The sequence below is a fragment of the Rhinoraja longicauda genome, chromosome 12, assembly GCF_053455715.1.
Source record: "Rhinoraja longicauda isolate Sanriku21f chromosome 12, sRhiLon1.1, whole genome shotgun sequence".
NCBI classification, from domain to species: domain Eukaryota; kingdom Metazoa; phylum Chordata; class Chondrichthyes; order Rajiformes; family Arhynchobatidae; genus Rhinoraja; species Rhinoraja longicauda.
In genome coordinates this window covers 14,912,897-14,933,383 of record NC_135964.1, presented here as the reverse complement: position 1 = coordinate 14,933,383, position 20,487 = coordinate 14,912,897, and the positions used below count along the sequence as shown (strand labels likewise).

Genomic DNA, 20,487 nt, shown 5'->3' with positions numbered 1-20,487 from the left:
GGGAAATTGGTTTGCAAGATAGAGAAATAGTTCTGATTGTTTGAATTTGAAACATGGTTGTGCAAGAATCCTGCAATCGAGTCTCAGCTTGTCAACATATAATTGTGAAAAATAGATTTCTGTATGCAAGTTTTCAGATGACATTAGGTATCATAATTCTGCAATTATATTTAGCAATTTGCATGCTAGTTTAGTTTATTCTTGTCACGTGTTCTGAGGTACAGTGAAAAGCTTTTTGTTGAGTGCTATCCGGTCAAGAAAAGGCTAAACATGATTACAATCGAGCTGTTCAGTTTACAGACACAGAATAAAGGGCATAACATTTAGTGCAAGATAAAGTCCGATTAAAGATAGTTCAAAGGCCTCATATGAGGTAGTTGGGAGGTCAGGAGCGCACTCTAGCTGGTGAGAGGACGGTTCAGTTGTCTGACAGCAGCTGGGAAGAAGGTGGGAGAGAGGAGTGGCCGGGGTGAGACTGGTCCTTGATTATGCTGGTGACCATGATGAGAAAGCGTGATCTAGGAAAGTGAGGTGGATTTGCATGATGGTCTGGGCTGTGTCCGCAACTCTCTGCAATTTATTGTGGTCTTGGATGGAGCTGTTCCCAAACCATGCTGTGATGCATACCAATAAAACCAATAAGTTAGTATGCTTATGCCCTTGGTGCCAGATTTTCCAGAAAATTGGATGTTATTCCATTAATACTCCAACACAATCCTCTGAACTTTAAAAAAAACTTATACATTTTCTGTGAGTTCAAGGTCTCAAGGTTTCACGGTCAGTTTATTGTCACGTATACCGATTAAGGTACAGTGAAATTCGAATTACCATACAGCCATGCAAAAAAAAAAGCAACAAGACACACAACTACATAAAAGTTAACATAAACATCCACCACAGCGGATTCCCCACGTTCCTCACTGTAATGGAGGCAATAAAGTCCAATCTTATTCCTCTTTTATTCTCCCGCGGTCGGGGCAGTCGAACTATCTGCAGTCAGTGGTCGAAGCTCCCACGTTGGCGCGATCAAAACTTCCGCGTCGGGGCAATCGAAGCTTCTGGGTCGGGGCGGTCGAAGCTCCTGCGGCTTGGAGCTCCCAAAGTCAGTTTCTAACCAGAGACCGCGAGCTCCGTGATGTTAAAGTCCGCAGGCTCCCGTGGTTGGTGCCCCAAAGTCGATCCCCGATAGGGATCGCGAGCTCCGTGATGTTAATTCCACAGGCTCCCACAGTGGAGCTCTCCAGCAAAGGCCGCCAGCTCCTCGATGTTAGGCCGCAGTGCGGACAGAGATATGATACGGAGAAAAATTGCATCTCTGTTGAGGTAGGAGGTTAGAAAAGGTTTCCCCCAACCCTTTCCCCCCCCCCACCCTCCACATAAAACAAGCTAAAGAACACTAAAAACATACATTTAACACAAACAACAAAGAAGGGACATCAGACTGTTGGCGAGGCAGCCATTGCTACTAGGGTCCTGGCGTGTCAGAGGGGATGTGGAAACAACGAGATTTCCAAACCATTTATTAATGGATTATCAGAGTTTTACCGTGTGTCCTCAGTCATCTGCTTCCTTGGTGGACGTTGTCTGTAAATTTGCATTGGTGTGAATTTTTTAAAAAGTGGAAATCATGAATATTCACACACAGTGTTGGAGTAATTCAGCGAGTCACGCAACATTTCTGGAGGATATCAACAGGTGACATTTTGGGTCAGGACCCTGCTTTGGGCTGAAGAAGGTTCCCAACACGAAACATGTCCTCCAGAGATGCTGCCTAACCCGCTGAGTTACTCTAGCACTTTGTGTAGGAAGGAACTGCAGATGTTGGTTTACTCCAGCACTTTGTTTTTATGCAATATTAGAGCATTTATGGTTTCTTGTGTCTCGATATTCCCACACTGCTGCTTGGGGCATCTCATTCAATATTTTTTCATATCTATAGAAGCTGTAATGCTACATATTTCTTAATGCCAAAGTTTATCCTGATTTCTCAGTGCATTGAACTTGATTTGTAATCTTTTTTTTAATTTCTATGCGGTTTGTAGCAGTCTAGATAAATTATATATCATTTCATTTTCCAGTGTGCACAGTGAATGTCGGTTTCACAAAGATCAGGCAGGAACCTTTTGACAGTCTGCATGTCTGCTTTCCATTAGGTTGTTATTGTTGCCTGTTCTTTGAGGGGAAAGGAAAAGATAACTGCATTCACTTATTTGCAGTGACTTTTCAATGTTAGCAGCTCTCAATCTCTCTGAGACTAATCTAACCATAGAAACATTGTTGCTTTGATTATTTTCAGATTGTCTGAGAATTGCATCTGCTTTATAGCCTTGTCAATAATACTGCCTGGACCAGCTGTCTTTACTTCTGCTTAAATTGTGCTCAAGTTAAAGGGTGGCACAGTGGGGCAGTGGTAGAACTGCTGCCTCACAGCGCCAGAGACCCGACTTAGTTCCTAAGCTCAGGTGGTGTCTGTGTGGAGTTGCTTTGTTCTCCCTGTGATCTGTGTGTGTTCCTCCGGGTGCTCCGGTTTCCTCCCACATTCCAAAGACGTTCGGGTTTGTAGATTAATTGGCCCTCTGTAAGCTGCCCCTCGTGTGCAGGAAGTGGATGAGAAAGTGGGATAACATAGAACGAGAGTGAATGGGCGATCAGTGTGGGTTCGGTGAGCCGGTGCCTATTTCTGCACTGTATCTCTAAAAAAATGTGTTCAGTCAATCAAAATAAGTGCCGAAACATCTAATTTGTGTCATTTTTTAATATGCTTTTTGAGGATAAAGGCATCACAATTAAATTGTTTATTTTCATGTTTGAATTAATGGGGCATGTCTGTATTTGGCTGTTTAGATTCTGGAACCATTCTCCCTGGAATCCTGTAAATTAGTTCGCCATCCATGTTTTGCCTTTTTCTGATTGCCTCCTTGGACTCAAGTCCCCATTGTGAAACCCACCTATCCATATTTGTCCATACTTGCAAGCACTTACAATTTGATACAATTTTTGTATCAAATTGTAAATTTGATACAAAATTGTAAAGTCCAATTGTATTTTACTGTACGGTGTTTCAAGTAACTAAAATTATACCATTACTCAACCAATAAAATATTTTCTTTATTCAAATTTGACTACTATTAGTTTTGTTTTCATGCTTCAAAACTTGCTTCACGTGGCCTGCTCCCTAATAATTGGAAACCATGTTAATTGTAAAATTTGTTAAAAACCTTTATTGTCACTACACAAAGTACAGTGAAATTAAAGCAGTCCAGATGATGCAATCACACACAGCAGACAGTACAAAGGATAAACCTTTATCCATAACAAGCTAAACCTAATCTACTGAATTAAACAAACTGACCTCTAATACAATATAGACAAAACAATTACAATACGGTCGAGGCAGTGTACAGTGCAATCAAGACAGCAAGTTATTGCACAGCAATGAGAGCTAACATATTGCAAGTGCCGTTTTAAAAAAAAAAATAAAAAAAAAATAATGTAATTAAATATAAGGTGCGGTCGGTTGTAACATGTAATAAGTTTAGCAAATGTTAACAATATAAGTGCAGTAGAATGTAAACTTGTATTAAATTGAGGCTTATGTTTTCTGACAAGTAACTGACAGTTCCGTTCCTTCCCTTCAGTTTTATGTGAGTGTCTGGCAGTGTTCAGCTCACGTATGACACTGGGGTAGAAACTGTTCTTGAGTCTATTAGTCCGTGATGTAATGGACCTGAACCGTCTACCAGAGGGCAGCAGTTGGAGCAGCTGATGACCAGGGTGGGAAGGATCCCTCAGGATGTTGGCTGCTCTGCTGAGGCAGCGGAGGGAGTAAAGTTCCTCTAGAGAGGGCAGTGGGCAACCAATGATTTTCTTTGCAGAGTTGATGACCCTCTGAAGGGCTTTCTTGTTTGCCTCTGAGCTGCTGGTGTACCACATAGAAATACAGTACGTCAGCACACTCTCGATGGTGCAACGGTAGAAAGTCACTAGCAGCTGCTCTTGCAGGTTGTTCTTCCAAGTCAAGTCAAGTCAAATTTATTTGTCACATACACATACTCGATGTGCAGTGAAATGAAAGTGGCAATGCCTGCGGGTTGTGCACAAAAAGAATTACAGTTACAGCATATAAATAAAGTTAATAAGTTACTAAACATAGCACAAAAAGTGTCGACAAAAATTTAGTCTCTGGGGTTATAAAAGTTGACAGTCCTGATGGCCTGTGGGAAGAAGCTCCGTCTCATCCTCTCCGTTTTCACAGCGTGACAGCGGAGGCGTTTGCCTGATCGTAGCATCTGGAACAGTCCGTTACTGGGGTGGCAGGGGTCCCTCATGATCTTGCTTGCTCTGGATCTGCACCTCCTGATGTATAGGTCCTGCAGAGGGACGAGTGTAGTTCCCATGGTGCGTTCTGCCAAACGCACTACTCTCTGCAGGGCCATCCTGTCCTGGGCAGAGCTGTTCCCAAACCAGACTGTAATGTTGCCAGACAGGATGCTCTCTACAGCCCCAGAGTAGAAGCAATGAAGGATCCTCAGCGACACTCTGAATTTCCTCAGTTGTCTAAGGTGGTAAAGGCGCTGCTTAGCCTTACCCACCAGTGCGGCAATGTGCGTTGCCCACGTCAGATCCTCTGCGAAGCGGACTCCCAAGTATTTGAAACTGCTCACCCTATCCACAATAGACCCATTTATCTTGAGTGGCGTGTACGTCCTTGGATGTTTAGCCCTTCTGAAGTCCACAATCAGCTCCTTTGTTTTAGTGACATTCAAGAGGAGGCTATTGTCCTGACACCAGAGTGCCAGATCAGCCACCTCCTCCCGGTAGGCCTTCTCATCGTTGTTGGAGATCCGGCCCACCACCACAGTGTCATCAGCAAACTTGATGATGGAGTTTGAGCTGAACCTGGCCCCACAGTCATGTGTGTACAGGGAGTACAGTAGGGGGCTAAGGACGCAGCCCTGGGGGGATCCTATGTTCAGGGTGAGGGAGCTAGATGTGTGTTCCCCCATCCTGAGGATCCTCAGAAAGTAGAGCCGCTGCTGTGCCTTTTTGACTGCCGCTATGGTGTTTGTGGTCCAGGAGAGATCCTCAGCAATATGCGTGCCCAGGAACTTGAAGGCAGGGACCCTTTCCACACAAACCCCGCTGATATGCAGTGGTGTGTAGCCCATATTGTGTCTTCGGAAGTCTATTATGAGTTCTTTTGTCTTGGAAGGATTCAGAGCCAGATTGTTTTCCGCACACCATCCTATCAGTTTTTGGACTTCATCTCTGTAGGCTGTCTCGTCATCTCCTGAGACGAGTCCAACCACAGTCGTGTCATCCGCAAACTTGATGATGGCGTTGGTAGGATGAGTGGGGGTGCAGTCATGGGTGTAAAGGGCGTAGAGAAGAGGGCTCAACACGCATCCTTGTGGGCAGCCGGTGCTGATTGTGAGAGTGGAGGATGTGTGAGGGCCTAATCTGACCATCTGGGGCCGATTGGTCAGGAAGTCCTTAATCCAGTTACAGATAGATTGGGAGAGTCCTAAATCAGTTAGTTTAGAAACCAGTCTGTCCGTGATGACCGTGTTAAATGCTGAACTATAATCTATGAAGAGCATCCTCACGTAACTGCCCTGCCGCTCAAGATGGGTCAGTGCGGTGTGTAGGGCAGTAGTAATGGCGTCCTCTGTAGACCTGTTTGATCTGTAAGCGAATTGGTGTGGGTCGATAGTGGCTGAGAGGCTGGCTTTGATGTGCTGCTGGACCAGCTTCTCAAAGCACTTCATAATGACTGGGGTTAGTGCAACAGGACGGTAGTCGTTGAGATCACGGATGACTGGTTTCTTTGGCAGTGGGATTATTGTTGCGGATTTCAGGCAGGATGGGATGATGGCTTTGGACAGGGACAGGTTGAAGATCTTCGTGAAGACCACTGAGAGCTGGTCTGCACATTCTTTCAACACCCTTCCCGTCACTCCATCCGGGCCTGCAGCCTTCCTTGTGTTGACAGCCCTGAGCACACGCCTCACCTCATGCTCCTGTACCGTGAGCGTGTGGCTGTTGAAGGCAGGTGTAGATGGTGTAACTAACTTTGCCGCTCTCACCTCAAAGCGGGCAAAGAAGCCATTAAGTTCCTCTGCCATCTAGGCGTTTGCATCAGCGATCTTGTAGTTGCTGGTTTTGTAATTTGTGAGGTGCTGGATTCCCTGCCAAAGTCGTCGTGGGTCCTTGTGGGTGAAGTGGTCCTCAATCTCCTTTTTGTGTTTTCCTTTTGCTCTTTTGATGGCTCTCTTAAGGTTGGCTCTAGCCACGCTGTAGAGGGCTTTGTCCTTGGACCTAAAGGCAGCATTACGATCCTTTAAGATAGTTTTGACCTCCTTTGTCATCCAGGGTTTCTGGTTTGAGTGCACCCGGATGCATTTGTCGACAGTGACAATGTCAACACAGTTCTTAATGTAACAGAGTACTGTTGATGTGTACTTCTCCAAATCCTGGTCCTCAAAAATGTCCCAATTAGTCCTTTCAAAGCAATCCTGAAGCTGCGAGGATGCTCCTTCAGGCCACATTTTAACCATTTTGATGGCGGGGGGGGGCTTTCCTTCTTAAGGGGGTGTATGCTGGGGTTAGAAGTATGGATAGGTGGTCTGATTGTCCCAAGTGAGGTGGCGATGTTGTCCTGTAGCCACTCTTGATGTTTGAATAGACTTTGTCCAAAGTATTTTTCCCCCTGGTTGCACATTTAATGTGTTGATGAAATTTCGGGAGAACTGCTTTTAAGTCTGCGTGGTTGAAATCACCGGCTATAATATGGACAGCCTCGGGATAAGTCTTCTGTTGAGAGTTTATGGCGTTTAGTAGGTAGCCTTGAGCTGTGCTAGCATTAGCGTCCGGTGGAATGTAAACAGCTGTAACAGTTATAGCGGTAAACTCCCGAGGAAGGTAAAAGGGCCTGCATTTGACCGTTAGGTATTCCAGATCAGGAGAACAATGGCTGTCTACGATGTTGGTATTAGTACACCAGTCGTTGTGTACGTAGATGCAAACCCCACCGCCCTTGGTCTTACCGGAGTCTTTGTTTCTGTCCCAACGGAACGCTGTGCGGTCTGCTAGCTCCATGGCGGCATCGGGTGTGAGCGCGTTTAACCATGTCTCTGTTATTAGTAGGATGCAGCAGTCTTTTATGAGGTTGTTCGTGGAAATCTGTAGATGTAATTCGTCCATTTTGTTGATGATGGATCTGGCGTTAGTAAGAAATACGCTGGGAAGAGATGGTTTATGCGGTTGTTTCTTTAGTCTAGCAAGTAGATCCGACCGGCATCCCCGCTTTTGTTTCCTGTATCTCCTCCTCCTCCTTTTTGAGAAAAGAGAAACCAATTAGGGTTAATAATTGAGGTAAGTATTAAAAAAGGAAAAGTTAGAAATCAATCATGTTTTGGATTGCTGCGAAAGAAAGGGGGAAAATGACACAGAAATATCTGAGATGGTGAAACTGACGTGTAGTTGTGCTGGTGAGAGGTGAAGGCTTGTTAATCATTGGTGAGATGCAATAAAAGGAGAGCACTGAGGATAGAGAGAGACACACTAAAACAGTGCTGGAATTATGACAGACAGCCAACAAATGTTGCTGCAAATTACCATCAGGTCAAGGAATGTCTGTTCTGGCAGAAAATACTGAGTTAACACTACAGTTTGATATTTCATCAGACTTTGGCTGGTTCTGATACAAACCTCAAAGGCTGATTATCTTATGTAACCGAAGCCTTACAACGCCAGAGATCCGGGATTGTCTGCATGGAGTTTGTACGTTGTCCTTGTGACCTCATAGGTTTCCTCTACTTTCCTCCCATTTCCCAAGCATGCAGGTTAATTGGTCCTCTGTGTATTGCCCCTGGTGTGTCGGGAGTGGATGGAAAAGTAGGATAACATAGGACTCTTATGAACGGGTGATCAATGGTTGGCATGGACTCAGTGGGCCAAAAGACCTGCTTCCATGCTGGATCTCTAAACTAATTGACCTGTAACATTTTTCTTTACAGATGCTGCCTGATCTATTGAGTTCTTCCAGTGTTTTGTATCCCACTGTTTTGTTTTTATTGTTTGTTCTCAATTGTATCCATCAGTTTAAATCTCTGGATAAATCATCTGTGATTAACAACCTGGCAACACCACCATTTCTATTATTCCCTCTCATTTCATCTCCATAGACACTCGCTTTGTCTTCCTCCATTCCCCGTCTCTGCAACTTCAAAACATGTATGATTTATTACATTTCCAAGTTCTGATGAAAGGTCAAGCACTTGAAATATTATTATTTTTTTCTCTCTACTGGAACTGCTATTTCTAGCGTTTTCTGTTTTTTTTATTTTGGCGTACAATATTGGCTCGCAGTTTGTTTCAAAATGGAAGGAATACTTTTGTTTCGGTTTAGTAATAACCCTGTAAAAGCCCTTGAAACAGTGTGTCGAGTTCTCAACAAGTGTTGCTACATTAAAAGCATAATGAATAAGTAAAATCTTTCTGCACAACATTGCATTTATGGATAGTATGTTTGTCGGTTCCAGTTTGCCATTGAAATAAAAAATTATAGTTTATAACGATAACTGAATTCATGATTTACGCAGAAATGTTTTTATATCAGTAAAGCACAAAATGCTGGAGTAGCTCAGCGGGTCAGGCAACATCTGAGGGGGGAATGGACAATGTTTCTGGTTGGGATCTTTCTTCAGAGTGATGGGGGAAAAGCTGGAAAAGAGAGGTGGGGGCAGGTCAAAGCTTGGCATATGATAGGTGGAGACACGGTGGCACAGCGGTAGAGTTGCTGCCTTACAGCGCCAGAAACACGGGTTCGATCCTGACCATGGGTGCTGTCTGTACGGAGTTTGTACATTCTCCCCGTGACCTGCGTGGGTGCTCCGGTTTCCTCCTGCACGCCAAAGACGTACAGGTTTGTACGTTAATTGGCTTCGGTAAAATTGTAAATTGTCCCTAGTTTGTGGAGGATACTGTCGGCATGCACTCGATGGGCCGAAGGGCCTGTTTCTGTACTGTATCTCTCTAAACTAAACTAAACAAGGGACTGCAGATGCTGGTTCACAAAGCACTGGAGTAACCCTGCGGGTCAGGCTATATATCTGGTTGACATGGATAGCTGACACTTCGGGGCAGATGCAGTTGAGGGGGGAGGTTTGATTGGAGATGGATGGAGTAAGTAACAGACTAGAGCTGAAAAGGAGGCAAGGAAGCTGAAGGCAGGGATATAGGTGGAATGGAACGCAAGAGGAGAAAGTGGGGGGCTAAAGAGTAAATGGAGAAATAGGGCAAGGGAGGCGAGTACAGAGGAGGGGAAGGGAGGTGAGTACGGAGTGAGGTAAGGGGAGCAGGGGAAGGGAGGTGAGTACAGAGTGAGGTAAGGGGAGGTGGGGAAGGGAGGCGAGTGTACGGAAGAGGGGAAGGGAATAGGGTAATGGGAATAAATGGATGGGGGAATAAATGGATGGGGGGAGTGAGCATCACATATCAGGTTTTGTTATGGTGTTGATTTTCATTCATATTAAATAGCTTTCAAATACTACAGCCTGCCTCCAGTCTCTGCCCTACTTCTGTAATTAGGGAGAGTAGTGCACCTTCTGGAAGACATTCCTTGCACTCCGTGTGACTGGATCCCCCCTGAACTTTGGCCGTGGGGGAGATCAGGTTGTATTATGTTATAATCGAATATGGTCGAATCAGGGATCCATGACGTTGTTGTGCAGAGCTGGCATTTGTGTGACATGGAGCTGTGTGTTTAGCTGGAGCTGTAACTTATAATCTTTTGGGCGTTGCCTCTGCTCTAAGCCTTATTTATAGTTTATTCCATATAATAACCTATCATTTTTAACAGACACAATTTTAATGCTTAGGATGTCTTGGGATTTTATTTAAAAACTAAGACATTTAGCCTATCAAAAAATTCCCTTGCCAATGTTCACCTATTACCGGCCATGTTTTGTCCTGCCCCCCCTCTCTTCCAGCTTTCTTTTTCCCTCCCCCCCAAAACCCGTGCAATCAGTGTGAAGAAGAGTCCCAATCTGAAACATTACCTATCCTTGTTCTCCAGAGTTGCTGCCTGAACCACTGAGTTACTCCAGCACTGTGTCTTTCTTGCTTAAGTTACAGTGGTATTAGTGATCCCATATGGCAACATTGTGGCGAAGCTGGTTGGCGGGATCTTGCTTTGTGAAAATGGCTGACACTTTTGAATGTAGCAATGCACAACAGAGAGAAGGAAACATCTGGATTTCTGAGGAAGCTCTTTCAAGATGTCAACTGTGGTGCTCCTTTCCACTAGTTCTGTAGAGGTAACCAAATCGCAAGGTTTCAGAAAAAGACCAAGTGCTGGAGTAACTCAGCCGGGAGGCTGCATCTCTGGAGAAATGGATAGGCGATGTTTTGGGTCGGGACGCTTATTTAGACCTGCTGATTTACTCCAGTACTTTGTGTCTTTTTTTCCCCTATATACCAGCATCTGCAGTTCCTTGTATCTCAATGTTTCAGAAACCTACCTTGTAACTAGAACGAATGATGAATATATCTTGTGTTTTGTGTTCTCAATTAGTTTAATTCCAATTTACATGTAAAGATTTGTTCTGTAATTAGTCATCTATTGCTTTGCATGGTTGAATCTTTGTTTTCTTCAATAAAAGATTTCCACATGCATTTGGGATAGAAATCTGTCAAAGGAGCACAGTGTATGGAAGGTACAGAGGAAATTCTTTGTAAAATTACAAAGACTTTCTTCTGGATCTTCTACATCCTGTGAAATTCTTAGAATGGAAACAAGCATATTTGGAAAATTTAGATACCACTACTCTGGAATTCTATATATATGATATCCTGCATTCCAGCGTATAATAATCAGTGTAGGGGCCATTTGTGTTTATTAGCTGTCTTAGCATATTATATTATTTTGTATCGTGCTGTATTATTTTTGGACACCTGGGGGTTGTCGTCAGATGAATACTTATATGGGCATAATGGGCCCATATGGACTGGGAGGAGCCAGAATTAGGAGTATAATTGGGAATGCAGAGACGTGATGCATCAGACGCCGAGAAGGTGTGGCGGGATACAATTCTTACCAGACTTATGACGGGAGAAATACTAATATATTTGTATCACTACCTCAATAAATGACTAATTAAACTGAAATGTCGTGAAGGTCTCTCTGTTGTGTGCGTCAAGAATGATCACTCCACTCCTCCGTGAAGGTGGCAAGCAGAGAGGACTTCAGTAGGAAGGACTGAAGTTTCCACCATATTGTAAGAATAAAGAACTGGCCTCGGTGAGTGAAGATAAAAGTAAGACCTGTCTCTTTGAGTGAGATGGGAGCTTGTGAAGCGACTGGATGGAACAAGGATTCTTTATGGCAAAAACCTTGAAGCCGAAATCGACTGGGCGGAACAGGGATTGTTTTATCTGGCAAGCCTGTACTGAATTCCACGAACGGACAGGATCATTACCTGCGCTGATCTGACTAACGGAGACTGGATACTTCGAAAGCCTTCACGCAGGAATTGTAAGTTCAGCATTAAGTTTTATTGGAAAAGCTGTATTTCAGAAGTTGCTTTGAAAAGCTGCCACTGAAAACTTTGGAATGCTGAGAACAAAGAAGTGACCTTGAGCATCGCAAGATGTCAGCTTGTTTTGAATTCTTGTGAAGATACGACTGTATGTCAACACGTCTTAATGGGATAGTGACGTACAAATATGTCTGGTTAGATCTGATGTTCAGCCACAACGTGGCGACATCAGAATGGAATCCGTAACGGAAAATGTTTTTCTTCATTTTGTGGAAGTTAGTACTCTTGCATCTTGGAATGGGTTGCCTTCCTGAAAAGCCAGCGTGAGATTGGAGAAGAAGAAGAAGAACAGATCAGGAGGCTAAAAAAAGAACAATTGAAAGACATTTGTTAATTGAAGAGTCGGAGGAAATAAACTGGAAACTAAGAGAACATGCAAAACAGAATGAAAAGCCAATAGCGAGTGATGCTGTTCTCCTATCTCAAACGTGTGGCCATATTGGGGCCGGTGGTGAAACCTGCATCTCCTCCAAAGCAGTCCAAGCTGATCCATTGGCTGGAGAATCTGGTCCTGAAAATACTTGTCTGAGCGCAGAAGGTATCACAAAAGTTATTTTCCTACACATGTCTGAGCATAGAGATGATTGAGACCAACTCTGAACTAATACTACATATTGAACTGACAGTATGATGAAGCAGTTGAATTAGTAGAAAAAGATTTGAGAGAAAAATGTTCACATCCAGTGCAGACGCAAAGAAATTTGGCATGGTATGTACCTACGATAAAATAAGAAAAATCTTATGATTTTCGGGCAATTAAAATATTTTCCACAAAGATAGAGGTTCCATTCTTGCTGACTGTTCAGTTGGTAATCAGATTTAATGTTCATCTAATGGCACTCGGACCATAAGTAGTCCTAACATTTGGGGACACAGGGTGATGATTAGATGGGTAAGCAATTGCGCTTTGAAGCATTGTCTGATTTTATAGTGTAGAAAGCACTCCATGAATATTTCCCCGTGTCGGTGGTCCAGAGGGATTATAGGGATTAGAGCGATTGGAAAAAAAATTAAGTGATTTAATTAAATTCAGAGCCTAATACTTTGAAGTCTGGAAAACTATTTATCCAGTATTAGTATTTAGAAAACAAAATCTATGACTTAATGGCTATAATGATAGAACTAAATTAAACAATGGATAATGAAAATCATGAATATTAATGTAGAAGATAAGTTTTTTCCCCCAAGATGAATTTTAGCAGTTAGATTGTCAGATAAAAACCTACATTGTCACCTGTCAAGGATTTCAAATACTTACCATTCAAAAACATTTAAAGACAAGTCAATTAATTAAACTTTTATTTTTAATAACAATTAGTAACATTAAAGCAACTGAAGCATTTTACAATTTCTTCATGTAATTGTACGTGCCTTCCTCGCTACCTGCCTTTCCTTTCCATTAGAATAATGCTCCAACGGTAAACCTAGTCTGAGATTATAGGCGCAATGACTGGAGATTTGCTCAAGAACTGCGGCCAGTGAAGATCAGTTAGCAAGTTTGAGATTGTTGAGGTTATTGGTTTGATGGGACTGAGAGGGGGAAACACTAGTAGTACTTTGTAGTTGTAGCCTTGTCTGTTGCTTATACACTGGCTGGGTGTGCTTTAGCTGTCATTTACCATACAATTACAGAAAATTAAAAATTACTAACTTAGAAATTTTCACTTTAGAGATACAGTGCAAAAACAGACCCTTTAGCCCACCGAGGCAGTGCAGACCAGCAATCCCCATACTCTAACACTATCCTTGCACACTAGGGCCAATTTTATCAAAACCAATTAACCTACAAACCTGTACATCTTTGGAGTGGGGGAAGAAACCGAAGCAGCACAGAGAAAACCACGCGGTCACAGGGAGAATGTACAAACTCCTCACAGACAGCCCCCGTAGTCAGAATCGAATCCGTGTTTCTGGCGCTGCAACTCTACCACTGCACCATTGTGCTGCCCAAATGGATGCATCCATTGTTGCAGTTTATGTAAAATGCGATTTAAATTCTCCAGGAAACAAAATGCTGTTTTCATTCTCAACATTGCCCAACATAGGCATTCCTAGACTTCCAAGGACTGCCACCAGTCCTGTTTACCGGCCTCAAATTTCTTTTGCTTATTTGATAAAGATCTTTATTTTTCTACCCGCAGGGGTCAAACATTCTAAGTTTGTGTAGTCTCAGTGGATTCTAGTGGGGTAAGTTAGGAGGTCTGAAGTTGCCAACATTTTGGTAGTGTTTGGAAAATTTATTTTACATTACTACAGAGATTTATGCTCATGATTTGGAGAAGATGAGCCAACATTAGATCAGAATAGAAATGATTTCCCTGATTTTTGTTTTAGCCATATCATCAAGAAGTGGTGACCTTGGACTTTCCAAAAGCTGTTTCCCACAGGAAAAAGTACGTGTGCAACTGGGTAGCAATGGTAATATGTTTAGTTAAAAAATAAGGTAAAAAGGCAGAACTGAATTCATTTATTATCTTGGAAACTTTATCTACAATATTGGAGTATTTTGAGCAAAATGAATTAAGCTGATTTGTTTTATGAATATTTTAAAGTCAATCTTTAAATCTCGAAGCATCCATCTTCCTAATGTGGTTTACTTACATGATGCAAGTATCCGTGCCTGCACAACGGGTGACTGAAAAAGACACGCAGTGCTGGAGTAACTCGGCAGGTCAGACAACATCTCTGGAGGACATGAACAAGTGACGCTTCACGTCCGTTTAGAGAGTTTAAAGATCCAGGATGGAAACGCGACCATTGGCCCACTGAGATCATGCCAGCCATCGATCTCCCGTTCACACTAGTTCTATGTTATCTCACTTTATCATCCACTACCTACAAACTAGGGGCAATTTTACCATGGCAATTAACCAACAAACCCGCACGTCTTTGGTATGCGGCAGGAAACCAAAACACCCAGAGGAAATTCATGTGGTCACAGAGAGAACGTGTAATCTTTACGAAGACAGCACTCAAGGTCAGGATGAAGCCCGGGACTCTGGCAACGTAAGGCAGCGGCTTTACCAGCTGAGCCACTGTGCCACCGTGGGGCCGTTTTTCCTGCCTGATCCACTGAGTTACTCTAGCACTTTGTATCTATTTCTGTAAGCCAGCATCTCCAGTTCCTTGTGGCTTTGACTTTGAAGCATCTTTTTGTTTTCTTCATATTTTGTTGCAGTTGCTTACATAGTTTCTTCCCATTGTAAAACAACTATCAATACTGGAAAAAATACTTTCTAGTGAGGATGCAACTTGAAGAGCAAAGAGTGCTTAAACTATCAACATGTTTTTTCTTCATCTGCACGGCAAGGATTTTTGTGTGACTCTCTAAAGCACATCATTGTATTTGACAAACAACAAAAAATAATTCACTGGGGATAGACGCGGTTGTAATCCTGTTGCTATCAAGGGAGCTGCATGTCCCAATTGCAATTAACATGCTTCTCCATATAACCATATAACCATATAACAACTACAGCACGGAAACAGGCCCGTTCGGCCCTTCCAGTCCACGCCGACCACTCTCCCTGACCTAGTCTCATCTACCTGCACTCAGACCATAACCCTCTAATCCCCTCTTATCCATATACCTATCCAATTTACTCTTAAATAATAAAATCGAGCCAGCCTCCACCACTTCCACCGGAAGCCCATTCCATACAGCCACCACCCTCTGAGTAAAGAAGTTACCCCTCATGTTACCCCTAAACTTTTGTCCCTCAATTCTGAAGCTATGTCCCCTTGTTGGAATCTTCCCCACTCTCAAAGGGAAAAGCCTACCCACGTCAACTCTGTCCGTCCCTCTCAAAATTTAAAAAACCTCTATCAAGTCCCCCCTCAACCTTCTACGCTCCAAAGAATAAAGACCCAACCTGTTCAACCTCTCTTTGTAGCTTAAGTGCTGAAACCCAGGCAACATTCTAGTAAATCTCCTCTGTACCCTCTCCATTTTGTCGACATCTTTCCTATAATTTGGCGACCAGAACTGCACACCATACTCCAAATTCGGCCTCACCAATGCCCTGTACAATTTTAACATTACATCCCAACTTCTATACTCGATGCTCTGATTTATAAAGGCAAGCATACCAAATGCCTTCTTCACCACCCTATCCACATGAGATTCCACCTTCAGGGAACAATGCACAGTTATTCCCAGATCCCTCTGTTCCACTGCATTCCTCAATTCCCTACCATTTACCCTGTACGTCCTATTTTGATTTGTCCTACCAAAATGCAGCACCTCACACTTATCAACATTAAACTCCATCTGCCATCTTTCAGCCCACCCTTCCAAAAGGCCCAAGTCTCTCTGTAGACTTTGAAACTCTACTTCATTACTAACTACACCACCTATCTTAGTATCATCTGCATATTTACTAATCCAATTTGCCACACCATCATCCAGATCATTAATGTAAATGACAAACAACAGTGGACCCAACACAGATCCCTGGGGCACTCCACTAGACACTGGCCTCCAACCTGACATACAATTGTCAACCATTACCCTCTGGTATCTCCCATTCAGCCATTGTTGAATCCATCTTGCAACCTCACTATTAATACCCAATGATTTAACCTTCTTAATCAACCTTCCATGTGGAACCTTGTCAAATGCCTTACTGAAGTCCATATAGACAACATCTACAGCCTTGCCCTTATCAATTTCCCTGGTAACCTCTTCAAAAAAATTCAAGAAGATTAGTCAAACATGACCTTCCAGGCACAAATCCATGTTGACTGTTTCTAATCAGGCCTTGTTTGTCCAAATAATTATATATATTGTCCCTAAGTATCTTTTCCATTAATTTTCCCACCACAGACGTCAAACTAATAGGTCAATAATTGCTAGGTTTACTTTTAGAACCTTTTTTAAACAAAGGCACAACATGCGCAATGCGCCAATCTTCTGGCACCATCCCCGTTTCTAATGACGTTTGAAATATTTCCGTCGTAGCCCCTGCTATTTCTGCTGCTATTTCTGCACTAACTTCCCTCAATGTCCTAGGGAATATCCTATCAGGACCTGGAGACTTATCCACTTTTATATTTTTCAAAAGTGTCCGTACCTCCTCTTCTTTAATCCTCATAATTTCCTTCTCTACTCTACTTGTTTCGCTTACCTCACATAATTCAATATCCTTCTCCTCGGTGAATACCGAAGAAAATAAATTGTTTAATATCTCCCCCATTTCTTCCGGCTCAGCACATAGCTGTCCACTCTGACTCTCTAATGGACCAATTTTATCCCTCACTATCCTTTTGCTATTGACATATCTGTAGAACCCCTTGGGGTTTACTTTTACATTACTTGCCAAAGCAGCCTCATATCTTTTTTTCGCTTTTCTAATTTCCTTCTTAAGATTCCTTTTACATTCTTTATATTCCTCAAGAACCTTATTTACTCCCTGCCGCTTATATTTATTGTATATCTCCCTCTTTTTCCGAACCAAGTGTCCAATTTCCCTGGAAAACCACGGCTCTTTCAAATTATTATTCTTTCCTTTCCACCGATCAGGGACATAAAGACTCTGTACTCTCAAAATGTCACCTTTAAATATCCTCCATTTCTCTATTATATCCTTTTCATAAAACAAAAAGTTCCATTTCACTCCTTTTAAATCCTTTCTCATCTCAAAATTAGCCTTTCTCCAATCCAAAATCTCAACCCTTGGTCCAGATTTGACCTTCTCCATAATGATATTGAAACTAATGGCATTGTGATCACTAGACCCAAAGTGCTCCTCAACACATACCTTCGTCACCTGACCCGTCTCATTTCCTAACAGGAGGTCCAACACTGCCCCTTCTCTGGTAGGCACCTCTACGTATTGCTGCAATAAACTATCCTGCACAAATTTTACAAACTCCAAACCATCCAGCCCTTTAACAGAATGTGATTCCCAGTCTATATACGGAAAATTGAAATCACCCACAATCACTACTCTGTGCTTACTACTAATATCTGCTATCTCCTTACATATTTGCTCTTCCAATTCTCGTTCCCTATTTGGCGGTCTATAATACACCCCTATAAGTGTTGCTAAACCTTTCTCATTTCTGAGTTCCACCCAAACAGCCTCCCTAATCGAGCCTTCTAGTCTGTCCTGCCAAAGCACTGCTGTGATATCCTCCCTGGCAAGCAATGCCACACCCCCACCTCTTGCCCCTCCGATTCTATCACATCTGAAACAATGAAATCCTGGAATATTTAATTGCCAATCGCAACCCTCCTGCAACCATGTTTCACTGATCGCCACAACATCATACTTCCAGATGTCAATCCAGGCTCTAAGCTCATCCACCTTTCTTACAATGCTCCTAGCATTAAAATATACACATTTAAGGGACCCATCATTTCTTATTCTCAGTTTATTTCTTTTCCCTTCTTTCTCTCCTATATATTGGGTCTGAGTGTTTCCCTTTTCTGCCTCCTGCCTCACACACTGCCTATTAGCTATCTGTGTTTGAGTCCCTCCCCCCAACCGTACTAGTTTAAAGTCTCTGCAATTACCTTAGCAAATCTCCCCGCCAGGATATTGGTTCCCCTCAGGTTCAGATGCAACCCGTCCTTTTTGTACAGGTCATACTTCCCCCAGAAGAGGTCCCAATGATCCAGAAACTTGAATCCCTGCTCCTTGCACCAGTTCCTCAGCCACGTATTTATCCTCCACCTCACTCCATTCCTATTCTCACTAACGCGTGGCACAGGCAGTAAGCCTGAGATTATTGCTTTGGAAGTCCTTTTTTTTAACTCTCTTCCTAGCCCCCTAAATTTTCCTTTCAGGACCTCTTCCCTTATCCTACCTATATTGTTGGTACCTATATGTACCACGACCTCTGGCTCATCTCCCTCCCCTTTCAGGATATCCTGGACACGCTCAGACACATCCCGGACACCGGCACCAGGGAGGCAAACCACCATCCGGGTCTCCCGACTGCGTCCACAGAATCGCCTATCTGACCCCCTCACTATAGAGTCCCCTATTACTATCGCTCTCCTCTTCCTTTCCCTACCCTTCTGAGCAACAGGGCCGAACTCCTTGCCAGAGGCCCGGGCACCGTCGCTGCCCCCAGGTAGGCTGTTCCCCCCAACAGTACTTAAACAGGAGTACTTATTTCCAAGGGGTGCAGCCACCGGGGTACTCCCTAGTCCCTGCTCCTTGCCCCCCCTAACCGTGACCCACTTGTCTACCTCCCGTGGTCTTGGAGTGACCACCTCTCTGTAACTCCTATCTATAACCTCCTCACTCTCCCTGACCAAACGGAGGTCATCAATCTGCCGCTCCAGGTTCCTAATACGGTCCCTTAGGAGCCCCATCTGGTCGCACCTGGCGCAGATGTGGATGTCTGGAAGACTATCAGACTCCCAGATTCCCCACATCCGACACCCAGAACAATAAACTGCCCTGGCACTCATACTCCCCAAACAAAGCCCCGTGCTCGGTTACTAAACCTACCGCCCGGCCGCTGCTCCAACCGCTCCAACCGCCCACCCAAAAGACTTGAGTGATCTCCTGGGAGAGGCGAAAAACCTCTGGGTAGTGTTGTAGAGTAGAGGGATCTAGGAGTACAGGTGCATGGTTCCTTGAAGGTTGAGTCGCAGGTGAATAAGGTGGTCAAAAGGGCTTTTGGCATCTTGCCCATCAACAGTCAGAGTATTGAGTATAGAAGTTGGGAGGTCATGTTGCAGTTGTATAAGACATTGGTGAGGCCGCATTTAGAATATTGTGTTCAGTTCTGGGCACCATGTTATAGGAAAGATATTGTCAAGCTTCAAAGGCTTCAGAAAAGATTTACGAGGATGTTGCCAGGAATAAAGGGTGTGAGCTGTCGGGAGAGGTTGAGTAGGCTGGGTCTCTATTCCATGGAGGCAGGAGGATGAGGGGTGATCTTGTAGAAGTGTACAAAATCATGAGAGGAATCGTTCGGGTATATGCAGTCTTTTGCCCAGAATAGGGGAATCGAAGACCAGAACACATGGGTTCAAGATGAAGGGGATAAGATTTAATAGGAATCCGAAGGGGTAACTTTTTCACACAAAGGGTGATGATGGGTGTATGGAACAAGCTGCCAGAGGAGGTAGTTAAGGCTGGGATTGTCCCATCGTTTAAGAAACAGTTAGACAAGTACATGGATCAAGAGTCAAGAGTGTTTTATTGTCATATGTAACAGATATAACAATGAAATTCTTACTTCCTGCAGCATAACAGAATATGTAAACATAGTGCACTGTAAACAATGTGATAAACGAGAGTGTGATAAACGAGAGAGAGAAAAAGTCTAGTGCGTAACTATGCACATACTCTCAAGTACGCACGCGCATGCATGCACACATATGCACACACACATGCATACATATGCACATGCACACATGCACACACACAAATGCACACACATGCATATACACATGCACACATACTCAAAAAACAAACAATAGTAGTGCAATGATAATAGTCTATTGTAGTTTAGAGTTTATTTGAGGTTGTTTAATAGCCTGATGGCTGTAGGGAAGAAGCTGTTCCTGAACCTGGGACATTACATTTTTCAGGCTCCTGTACCTTCTTCCCGATGACAGTGTTGAAATGAGTGTGTGGCCAGGATGGTGTGGGTCTGATGACGCTGGCTGCCTTTTTGAGGCAGCTATTCCGATAAATCCCTTGGTGGGGAGGTCAGAGCCGGTGATAGACTGGGCAGTGTTCAGTTTTTTGCAGTCTTTTCCGCTCCTGGATGTTCAAGTTGCCGAACCAGGCCATGATGCAACCAGTCAATATGCTCACTATTGTACACCTGTAGAAGTCAAGAGAATCCTCTCTGACATACCGAATCTCTGTAACCAGGAAGTAAGGGGCGTTGATGTGCTTTATTTATAATTGCATCAGTG

The 20,487-nt window shown here is 43.4% G+C and overlaps 1 protein-coding gene across 2 annotated transcripts in view; it reads left to right on the top strand.

The window, feature by feature from the left end:
• Positions 1 to 20,487, top strand: part of man1a2 (mannosidase, alpha, class 1A, member 2) — a 112,113-nt gene that overhangs the window by 30,485 nt on the left and 61,141 nt on the right. The gene's annotated exons all lie outside the window — the stretch shown is intronic.